The sequence below is a fragment of the Salmo salar genome, chromosome ssa29 (genome assembly GCF_905237065.1).
Source record: "Salmo salar chromosome ssa29, Ssal_v3.1, whole genome shotgun sequence".
Lineage (NCBI taxonomy): Eukaryota > Metazoa > Chordata > Actinopteri > Salmoniformes > Salmonidae > Salmo > Salmo salar.
The window spans coordinates 35,282,935-35,294,590 of NC_059470.1; positions in this window are offsets into that span (position 1 = coordinate 35,282,935).

Here is an 11,656-nt window from a genome sequence, read left to right on the forward strand (position 1 = left end):
TGGTTTCAATTCCAGCTGTATTTACTGTGCATAATAACTTTTATGGTGGGTATTTGTTAATAATGGAAGGATAATCAGTTACTCAACCACATGCTCTTCACGGTGCAAATTCCCCCTTTCTGAACTGCTTATACTTCTTTCTATTTAATTGTATTGTTTACTTAAGTCCATAGAGTTCTGGGGTTTTTGTCAATAAACTTAAATCATTAAAGAACATAAAATATATTTCCATTAATTTCTGGTTAGTAATTATCTCATGAGCCAAATTCTCTGGCTTGCTAGCTAGACTTTCAACAATAAAGTTGAGCAAGAGAAACAAGGTGAGTTTTTATATAAGAGTAGTCACCTGATCTAGAGTGGTCTGATTAATAGTCACCTGATCTAGAGTGGTCTGATAGAGCAGTCACCTGATCTAGTGTGGTCTGATAGAGTAGTCACCTGATCTAGTGTGGTCTGATTAACAGTCACCTGATCTAGTGTGGTCTGATTAATAGTCACGTGATCTAGAGTGGTCTGATTAATAGTCACCTGATCTAGTGTGATCTGATAGAGCAGTCACCTGATCTACAGTGGTCTGATAGAGTAGTGGTCTGATAGAGCAGTCACCTGATCTACAGTGGTCTGATAGAGTAGTCACCTGATCTAGAGTGGTCTGATAGAGCAGTCACCTGATCTAGAGTGGTCTGATAGAGCAGTCACCTGATCTAGAGTGGTCTGATAGAGCGGTCACCTGATCTAGTGTGGTCTGATAGAGTAGTCACCTGATCTAGTGTGGTCTGATAGAGCAGTCACCTGATCTAGTGTGGTCTGATAGAGCAGTCACCTGATCTAGAGTGGTCTGATTAACAGTCACCTGATCTAGAGTGGTCTGATAGAGCAGTCACCTGATCTAGTGTGGTCTGATTAATAGTCACCTGATCTAGAGTGGTCTGATAGAGCAGTCACCTGATCTAGAGTGGTCTGATAGAGCAGTCACCTGATCTAGAGTGGTCTGATAGAGCAGTCACCTGATCTAGAGTGGTCTGATAGAGCAGTCACCTGATCTAGTGTGGTCTGATAGAGTAGTCACCTGATCTAGTGTGGTCTGATAGTGTAGTCACCTGATCTAGAGTGGTCTGACTAATAGTCACCTGATCTAGAGTGGTCTGACTAATAGTCACCTGATCTAGAGTGGTCTGATTAATAGTCACCTGATCTAGTGTGGTCTGATTAATAGTCACCTGATCTAGTGTGGTCTGATAGAGCAGTCACCTGATCTAGAGTGGTCTGATAGAGCAGTCACCTGATCTAGAGTGGTCTGATAGAGTAGTCACCTGATCTAGTGTGGTCTGATTAATAGTCACCTGATCTAGAGTGGTCTGATAGAGCAGTCACCTGATCTAGAGTGGTCTGATAGAGTAGTCACCTGATCTAGTGTGGTCTGATAGTGTAGTCACCTGATCTAGTGTGGTCTGATAGAGTAGTCACCTGATCAAGTGTGGTCTGATTAATAGTCACCTGATCTAGAGTGGTCTGATTAATAGTCACCTGATCTAGAGTGGTCTGATTAATAGTCACCTGATCTAGAGTGGTCTGATAGAGTAGTCACCTGATCTAGTGTGGTCTGATTAATAGTCACCTGATCTAGTGTGGTCTGATAGAGTGGTCACCTGATCTAGTGTGGTCTGATTAATAGTCACCTGATCTAGTGTGGTCTGATAGAGTAGTCACCTGATCTAGTGTGGTCTGATTAATAGTCACCTGATCTAGAGTGGTCACCTGATCTAGTGTGGTCTGATAGAGCAGTCACCTGATCTAGAGTGGTCTGATTAATAGTCACCTGATCTAGAGTGGTCTGATAGAGCAGTCACCTGATCTAGTGTGGTCTGATTAATAGTCACCTGATCTAGAGTGGTCTGATAGAGCAGTCACCTGATCTAGAGTGGTCTGATAGAGCAGTCACCTGATCTAGAGTGGTCTGATAGAGTAGTCACCTGATCTAGAGTGGTCTGATAGAGCAGTCACCTGATCTAGTGTGGTCTGATAGAGTAGTCACCTGATCTAGTGTGGTCTGATAGAGTAGTCACCTGATCTAGTGTGGTCTGATAGAGTAGTCACCTGATCTAGTGTGGTCTGATAGAGTAGTCACCTGATCTAGTGTGGTCTGATAGAGTAGTCACCTGATCTAGAGTGGTCTGACTAATAGTCACCTGATCTAGAGTGGTCTGATTAATAGTCACCTGATCTAGAGTGGTCTGATTAATAGTCACCTGATCTAGTGTGGTCTGATTAATAGTCACCTGATCTAGTGTGATCTGATAGAGCAGTCACCTGATCTAGAGTGGTCTGATAGAGTAGTCACCTGATCTAGTGTGGTCTGATTAATAGTCACCTGATCTAGAGTGGTCTGATAGAGCAGTCACCTGATCTAGAGTGGTCTGATAGTGTAGTCACCTGATCTAGTGTGGTCTGATAGAGTAGTCACCTGATCAAGTGTAGTCTGATTAATAGTCACCTGATCTAGAGTGGTCTGATTAATAGTCACCTGATCTAGAGTGGTCTGATTAATAGTCACCTGATCTAGAGTGGTCTGATAGAGTAGTCACCTGATCTAGTGTGGTCTGATTAATAGTCACCTGATCTAGTGTGGTCTGATAGAGTGGTCACCTGATCTAGTGTGGTCTGATTAATAGTCACCTGATCTAGTGTGGTCTGATAGAGTAGTCACCTGATCTAGTGTGGTCTGATTAATAGTCACCTGATCTAGAGTGGTCACCTGATCTAGTGTGGTCTGATAGAGCAGTCACCTGATCTAGAGTGGTCTGATTAATAGTCACCTGATAGAGTAGTCACTACACTCGCTGCGGAGAGAGAGAGAGAGAGAGAGAGAGAGAGAGAGAGAGAGAGAGAGAGAGAGAGAGAGAGAGAGAGAGAGAGAATCTGAGATGCTGGGTCAAAGTCTATGGCCCTGATATGTACAGTACATAAAAATAAATCCACTTAGTGGATGATTTGAATGTTTGACTCCCTGAAGAAAGTTATTTACCCTCTTTTTCTCAATTTACTTTTTCCTCCTCTGTTTTCCCCTTCTCTAGCCTCTCTCGTTGGTCCTGGTAATGGCGGCTCGTCAGCTGGTACTTCAGTGTCCTCAGCGGGAAACCCTGCATGATGGTTGCCGTGGTGTTTGTTAGCAGGAAGAGGAACGGGATCAGATGGTTGCTGTAGTTCAACACCTTAGCACCCTGGACGACAGAATAAAGAATCCATTGGTTTTGTTAGTGTTTAGAGTTAGTCCCTATTTACTTGATTCACAAACAAGAATATACAGGGTGACATCACATCAGTTATTATTAAAAATTTATGGTGGCAAAAGTTGAACATTTCATTCCCCTAATCTTCCACTAGAGGTCACAACAGTACACTCCAAACTGCAACCTAAAAGGTTCTGCTCTGTAAAGCAATGTCAAACAAAAATAAAAAATGTTTTAATTGAACTTTTATTTAACTAGGCAAGTCAGTTAAGAAAAAAATATTATTTACAATGACGGCCAGATGTGATACAGCCTGGATTTGAACCAGGGACTGTAGTGACGCTTCTTGCACTGAGATGCAGTGCCTTAGACCGCTGCGCAAGCTTTTACTTCAGTGGGCTAAATCAGGGACACACAGAGTGTTTCTTGGTAGTCTTAAACAATAGTATACACCTCACACACACACACGACTTACAAAAAGAAGACACCTGTACTGTGTCAGATATAGAGTTGAAATGTATTACATTTTGAGTTTTCATCCCATTACTACACTTTATATACATCACAGAAGACTGAAAAATAACAAAACTGTTTGACATAGAAACACCAGATTTTCGGTGTAAATAAAAATAACATTCCACCCATGAGGCCACTGGAGGGATATTTGATAATTTGACTGCAGGAAACTCATTGACCAACTAGTCATTTTGGTCATTTACAACATGAGGACAACTAGGACTGACCACGATGATCCCAGTGAGAAGGGCGGTGCTGGCAAACATCACAAGGAAGCTATGAACCAGGTGTACCTCCATCTCTCCCATCCCACTTCCCTCCCTCCCTTCCTTCCTCTCTCTCCTTCCTTCCTTCCTTCCTTCCCTCCCTCCCTCCCTCCCTCCCTCCCTTCCTTCCTTCCTTCCTTCCTTCCCTCCGTCCCTTCCTCTCTCCTCACCGTGAGGATCCCAGTGAGAAGGGCGGTGCTGGCAAACATCACAAGGAAGCTATGAACCAGGGGTACCTCCATCTCTCCCATCCCACACTTCCATCCCTCCCTCCCTCCCTCCCTCTCTCCTCACCATGAGGATCCCAGTGGACATGGAGGTGCTGGAAGCCATCACGAGGAAGGAGTCTATGAACCATGTGACCCCCAAGAGCCCGTTGGTGACCCCATGGCCTTCAGAGTCTCTTTGAGCATGAGCTCCTTCTCTAGGATGATTCTCTTCACCCACCTAGACACACAGTAGATACTTTATCCACCTAGACACACAGTAGACCCTTCACCCACCTAGACACACAGTGGACCCTTCATCGTCATAGACACACAGTAGACCCTTCATCCACCTAGACACACAGTAGACCCTTCACCCACCTAGACACACAGTAGACCCTTCATCGTCATAGACACACAGTAGACCCTTCATCGTCATAGACACACAGTAGACCCTTCACCCACCTAGACACACAGTAGACCCTTCACCCACCTAGACACACAGTAGACCCTTCACCCACCTAGACACACAGTAGACCCTTCACCCACCTAGACACACAGTAGACCCTTCACCCACCTAGACACACAGTAGACCCTTCACCCACCTAGACACACAGTAGACCCTTCACCCACCTAGACACACAGTAGACCCTTCACCCACCTAGACACACAGTAGACCCTTCACCCACCTAGACACACAGTAGACCCTTCACCCTTCACTTAGCCAGACCCTTGGTATTTATATATTAGTGTCTGTAGCTAGACCCTTGGTATTTATATATTAGTGTCTGTAGCTAGACCCTTGGTATTTATATATTAGTGTCTGTAGCTAGACCCTTGGTATTTATATATTAGTGTCTGTAGCTAGACCCTTGGTATTTATATATTAGTGTCTGTAGCTAGACCCTTGGTATTTATATATTAGTGTCTGTAGCTAGACCCTTGGTATTTATATATTAGTGTCTGTAGCTAGACCCTTGGTATTTATATAGTGTCTGTAGCTAGACCCTTGGTATTTATATATTAGTGTCTGTAGCTAGACCCTTGGTATTTATATATTAGTGTCTGTAGCTAGACCCTTGGTATTTATATATTAGTGTCTGTAGCTAGACCCTTGGTATTTATATATTAGTGTCTGTAGCTAGACCCTTGGTATTTATATATTAGTGTCTGTAGCTAGACCCTTGGTATTTATATATTAGTGTCTGTAGCTAGACCCTTGGTATTTATATATTAGTGTCTGTAGCTAGACCCTTGGTATTTATATATTAGTGTCTGTAGCTAGACCCTTGGTATTTATATATTAGTGTCTGTAGCTAGACCCTTGGTATTTATATATTAGTGTCTGTAGCTAGACCCTTGGTATTTATATATTAGTGTCTGTAGCTAGACCCTTGGTATTTATATATTAGTGTCTGTAGCTAGACCCTTGGTATTTATATATTAGTGTCTGTAGCTAGACCCTTGGTATTTATATATTAGTGTCTGTAGCTAGACCCTTGGTATTTATATATTAGTGTCTGTAGCTAGACCCTTGGTATTTATATATTAGTGTCTGTAGCTAGACCCTTGGTATTTATATATTAGTGTCTGTAGCTAGACCCTTGGTATTTATATATTAGTGTCTGTAGCTAGACCCTTGGTATTTATATATTAGTGTCTGTAGCTAGACCCTTGGTATTTATATATTAGTGTCTGTAGCTAGACCCTTGGTATTTATATATTAGTGTCTGTAGCTAGACCCTTGGTATTTATATATTAGTGTCTGTAGCTAGACCCTTGGTATTTATATATTAGTGTCTGTAGCTAGACCCTTGGTATTTATATATTAGTGTCTGTAGCTAGACCCTTGGTATTTATATATTAGTGTCTGTAGCTAGACCCTTGGTATTTATATATTAGTGTCTGTAGCTAGACCCTTGGTATTTATATATTAGTGTCTGTAGCTAGACCCTTGGTATTTATATATTAGTGTCTGTAGCTAGACCCTTGGTATTTATATAGTGTCTGTAGCTAGACCCTTGGTATTTATATATTAGTGTCTGTAGCTAGACCCTTGGTATTTATATATTAGTGTCTGTAGCTAGACCCTTGGTATTTATATATTAGTGTCTGTAGCTAGACCCTTGGTATTTATATATTAGTGTCTGTAGCTAGACCCTTGGTATTTATATATTAGTGTCTGTAGCTAGACCCTTGGTATTTATATATTAGTGTCTGTAGCTAGACCCTTGGTATTTATATATTAGTGTCTGTAGCTAGACCCTTGGTATTTATATATTAGTGTCTGTAGCTAGACCCTTGGTATTTATATATTAGTGTCTGTAGCTAGACCCTTGGTATTTATATATTAGTGTCTGTAGCTAGACCCTTGGTATTTATATATTAGTGTCTGTAGCTAGACCCTTGGTATTTATATATTAGTGTCTGTAGCTAGACCCTTGGTATTTATATATTAGTGTCTGTAGCTAGACCCTTGGTATTTATATATTAGTGTCTGTAGCTAGACCCTTGGTATTTATATATTAGTGTCTATAGCTAGACCCTTGGTATTTATATATTAGTGTCTGTAGCTAGACCCTTGGTATTTATATATTAGTGTCTGTAGCTAGACCCTTGGTATTTATATATTAGTGTCTGTAGCTAGACCCTTGGTATTTATATATTAGTGTCTGTAGCTAGACCCTTGGTATTTATATATTAGTGTCTGTAGCTAGACCCTTGGTATTTATATATTAGTGTCTGTAGCTAGACCCTTGGTATTTATATATTAGTGTCTGTAGCTAGACCCTTGGTATTTATATATTAGTGTCTGTAGCTAGACCCTTGGTATTTATATATTAGTGTCTGTAGCTAGACCCTTGGTATTTATATATTAGTGTCTGTAGCTAGACCCTTGGTATTTATATATTAGTGTCTGTAGCTAGACCCTTGGTATTTATATATTAGTGTCTGTAGCTAGACCCTTGGTATTTATATATTAGTGTCTGTAGCTAGACCCTTGGTATTTATATATTAGTGTCTGTAGCTAGACCCTTGGTATTTATATATTAGTGTCTGTAGCTAGACCCTTGGTATTTCGCTGCTAAGCCATGTAGGTATTAATAGATATTTGAACCTGGAAGGAGTAACAGTATACTTCAATATCATTTTGGTTTCTTTATGAGGAAGAGTAATATTTTCTATATGAAACACACTGATCCTAGAACAGACAGAGAGACACACACTCATGCATTGGTTGGGGGCCCCCTAGCAGACACAGGGCCCTAAGCTGTCGATTATGCCTGGAACCGGCCCTGATAGAGAGAGTATGTACTGTATGTGTCTGTATTGCTTTGTGTGTGACCTTCTCCAGTAGCTGGCGGAGCTGTCTTCCCTTGGCGTCTCTGGAGCAGAGGTTCTGTTCAGGTGCCACCATCGTGCAGATACACCGCCCGTCAGTATCCTGGGCTGAGCTGTACATCTGCCTACCCTGCTTAGGCCCGATGGTCTACACACACCCCACCACTACCACCACGTCCTTTTTGGGGCCAAGTGTGTGTGGATGTGAACATGGGAACAGCCCCAGGCTCATCTCCTCTGACAGCTCACCATCAGGCTTCCTATTGCAGACACAGCGTGCCCGATTGAGCCATTCAACACGGCCTATTACCACCGTGGAGGCCATGAATGGGCCCAGGGGGGAACAACTGAGATGAACACACACACACATTCTCTCAATAAGACTGCATAACATATCACACACACTAATTAGTTGGCAAACCATCATCTCTACAGTACATTGTAGCATCCAATTACACATTTTGTGTTAAGCTCTTCAATCAGTTCTCCCATTCCTGTTCCTGTGTACACCAGCACCATGGGATTCCGTAGACTGCATTCATTGTAGCGGAGCTGAAAGGGAGGGTGGTCACACTGACACCTGTAGCTAATCGGGCTCAACCAGGCCGGTTTCCTCTGTCACACTGAAGCGCAGTTAGCCTCACAGGAGACAAACACAGAGAGGGCATGAGATCCACAGAGAGAGAGGGGAACAGGGTGCCCTCTTTTTACCTCTTTCTTACTACGCCATGGGACATGAGGTCTCACTCACACACCCTGAAGGCCCACTCAGATGAAGGGTCCCAGGAGAGACAGGGAAGGGGCACAAAAGAGACTGACAGCTCAGTACAGGGTACCAGTACTGAGTCAATGATAACTAGGTTATATACACAGGGTACCAGTACTGAGTAATGATAACTAGGCTATACACACAGGGTACCAGTACTGAGTCAATGATAACTAGGCTATATACACAGGGTACCACAGTACTGAGTAATGATAACTAGGCTATATACACAGGGTACCAGTACTGAGTCAATGATAACTAGGCTATATACACAGGGTACCAGTACTGAGTCAATGATAACTAGGCTATATACACAGGGTACCAGTACTGAGTCAATGATAACTAGGCTATATACACAGGGTACCAGTACTGAGTCAATGATAACTAGGCTATATACACAGGGTACCAGTACTGAGTCAATGATAACTAGGCTATATACACAGGGTACCACAGTACTGAGTAATGATAACTAGGCTATATACACAGGGTACCAGTACTGAGTAATGATAACTAGGTTATATACACAGGGTACCAGTACTGAGTAATGATAACTAGGTTATATACACAGGGTACCAGTACTGAGTAATGATAACTAGGCTATATACACAGGGTACCAGTACTGAGTCAATGATAACTAGGCTATATACACAGGGTACCAGTAGTGAGTGGATGTGCAGGAGTACGAGGTAATTGAGGTAGATATGTACATATAGGTAGGAATAAAGTGACAGATAATAAACAGTAACAGCATATGTCATGATTTTAAAATGTTAGTGCAAAAAGCGTCAATGCAGATTGTCCGGGTAGCTATTTGGTTAACTATTTAACTAACTATTTACCAGTCTTATGGCTTAGGGGTAGAAGCTGTTCAGGGTCCTGTTAGCTCCAGACTTGGTGCATCAGTACTGCTTGCCGTGCGGTAGCAGAGAGAACAGTTTATTACTTGGGTGGCTGGAGTCTTCGACAATTTTTTTAGAGCCTTCCTCTGACACCACCTGGTATAAAGGTCTTGGATGGCAGGGAGCTCACCTTGCGGTCGGATGGCAAGCAGTTGCCATACCAAGCGGTGATGCAGCCAGTCAAGATGCTCTCAATGGTGCAGCTGAAAAAGTTATTGAGGATCTGAGGGCCCATGACAAATCTTTTCAGCCTCCTGAGGGTGTGCCACTACTGTGTGTAATGACATCAGTATCCCAACCCAAAGCTCACAGTACAACCCAGTGTATAGACATCAGTATCCCAATACCCCTTTTGACCACAGCTTTAAAATAAAGATCCTGTCCTGAACTTTCATAAACACAAACTGTCTTTCTCAGGGCTGCTGTGTAATTCAGCCAGGAAAATGTGCTGGCTGGATAAATCCTTAGCTAATAGTCAGATGGGAAAGTCAGGGTGATGGAATGTGTGCTACAGATTGTCTAAATGGGAACAGAGCAGAACACTCATTAATATCTAGCCTGGTCCAGTAAGGCCTAGTCGCACCAGCTTGGGCCTGAACTTGGTGTTGACCAGCTCATTGAACACAGACTAACAGAGGAACGTCCCTCAGAAGAAAGGACGTCAGAGTCTCATCATCCTTCAGAATGTCCTCTACCTTCAGCCCTTGACCTGGAGAGAGAGAAAAAGGGGTGAGAGAGAGAGAAGGGGGGTGAGAGAGAGAGAGAGAAGGGGGGTGAGAGAGAGAGAGAGAGAGAGAAGGGGGGTGAGAGAGAGAGAGAGAGAAGAAAGGGGTGAGAGAGAGAGAGAAAGGGGTGAGAGAGAGAGAAGGGGGGTGAGAGAGAGAGAAGGGGGGTGTGAGAGAGAGAAGGGGGTGAGAGAGAGAAAGGGTGAGAGAGAGAGAAAGGGTGAGAGAGAGAGAGGGTGAGAGAGAGAGAAAGGAGAGAGAGAAAGGGGGAGAGAGAGAGAAGGGGGAGAGAGAGAGAGAGGGGTGAGAGAGAGAGGGGTGAGAGAGAGAAAGGGGGTGAGAGAGAGGGGTGAGAGAGAGAGGGGTGAGAGAGAAAGGGGGTAGAGAGAGAAAGGGGGTGAGAGAGGGGTGAGAGAGAGAGGGGTGAGAGAGAAAGGGGTGAGAGAGAGAGAAAGGGGGGTGAGAGAGAGGGGTGAGAGAGAGAGAAAGGGGGTGAGAGAGAGAAAGGGGGTGAGAGAGAGAGAAAGGGGGTGAGAGAGAGAAAGGGGGTGAGAGAGAGAGAAAGGGGGTGAGAGAGAGAGAAAGGGGGTGAGAGAGAGAGAAAGGGGGTGAGAGAGAGAGAAAGGGGTGAGAGAGAGAGAAAGGAGAGAGAGAAGGGGGGAGAGAGAGAGAAGGGGAGAGAGAGAGAAGGGGTGAGAGAGAGAGAAGGGGGGAGAGAGAGAGAAGGGGTGAGAGAGAGAGAAGGGGGAGAGAGAGAGAAGGGGGGAGAGAGAGAGAAGGGGTGAGAGAGAGAGAAGGGGTGAGAGAGAGAGGGGTGAGAGAGAGAGAGAGAGGGGTGAAAGAGAGAGGGGTGAGAGAGAGAGAGAAAGGGGGGTGAGAGAGAGAGAAAGGGGGTGAGAGAGAGAGAAAGGGGGTGAGAGAGAGAAAGGGGGTGAGAGAGAGAAAGGGGGTGAGAGAGAGAGAAAGGGGGTGAGAGAGAGAGAAAGGGGGTGAGAGAGAGAAAGGGGGTGAGAGAGAGAGAAAGGGGGTGAGAGAGAGAGGAGTGAGAGAGAAGCATTATTTGATTATTTTGTTGTTTTCCATAACCTGTATATATATTTTATATTGTTAATTGTTCTATTTTCTAATGTAACATTGTGTTTGGCAATATGTATCGATGCGTCATGCCAATAAAGCAAATTTTTTATTTGAAAATGGACAGAGAGAGAGAGAGAGAGAGAGAGAGAGAGAGAGAGAGAGAGAGAGAGAGAGAGAATAATAGTTTAAACCTCAGATAAGAGGAGAAGGAAGCACCATTGAGTTGATAATATCAGGGAGATGGTGATACAAACTTGAAAAATCCTCAGTGAAAATTGAAGCGGTATTTCTTTACATTGAAGACTACGAGATAATCCCTTTGAATCTTTGAGGAGACACTGACACCCAGAGAATAAGAGACTTATAAGAGGGAGACGTTGACATGTGAAACATCCAGACATGAAGGAAGACAGAAGTGTCCATCTCACTGAGGAGTGACGGGATAAAGGTTGAACCCTGGGAAATGTCCTCAGTGTGTATGGTGGTAAGCCGGGGAGAGGCAGATCTTACACAATCAATCACCAACTGGAATGCCCTCAGCATCATTCTAGTTAGTAGATTCATCATTTGGAAGGTTTTTTTTTTCCCAGCAGAGTGGTCGTTGGAGTTGTCAGATCAGAATGAGAATG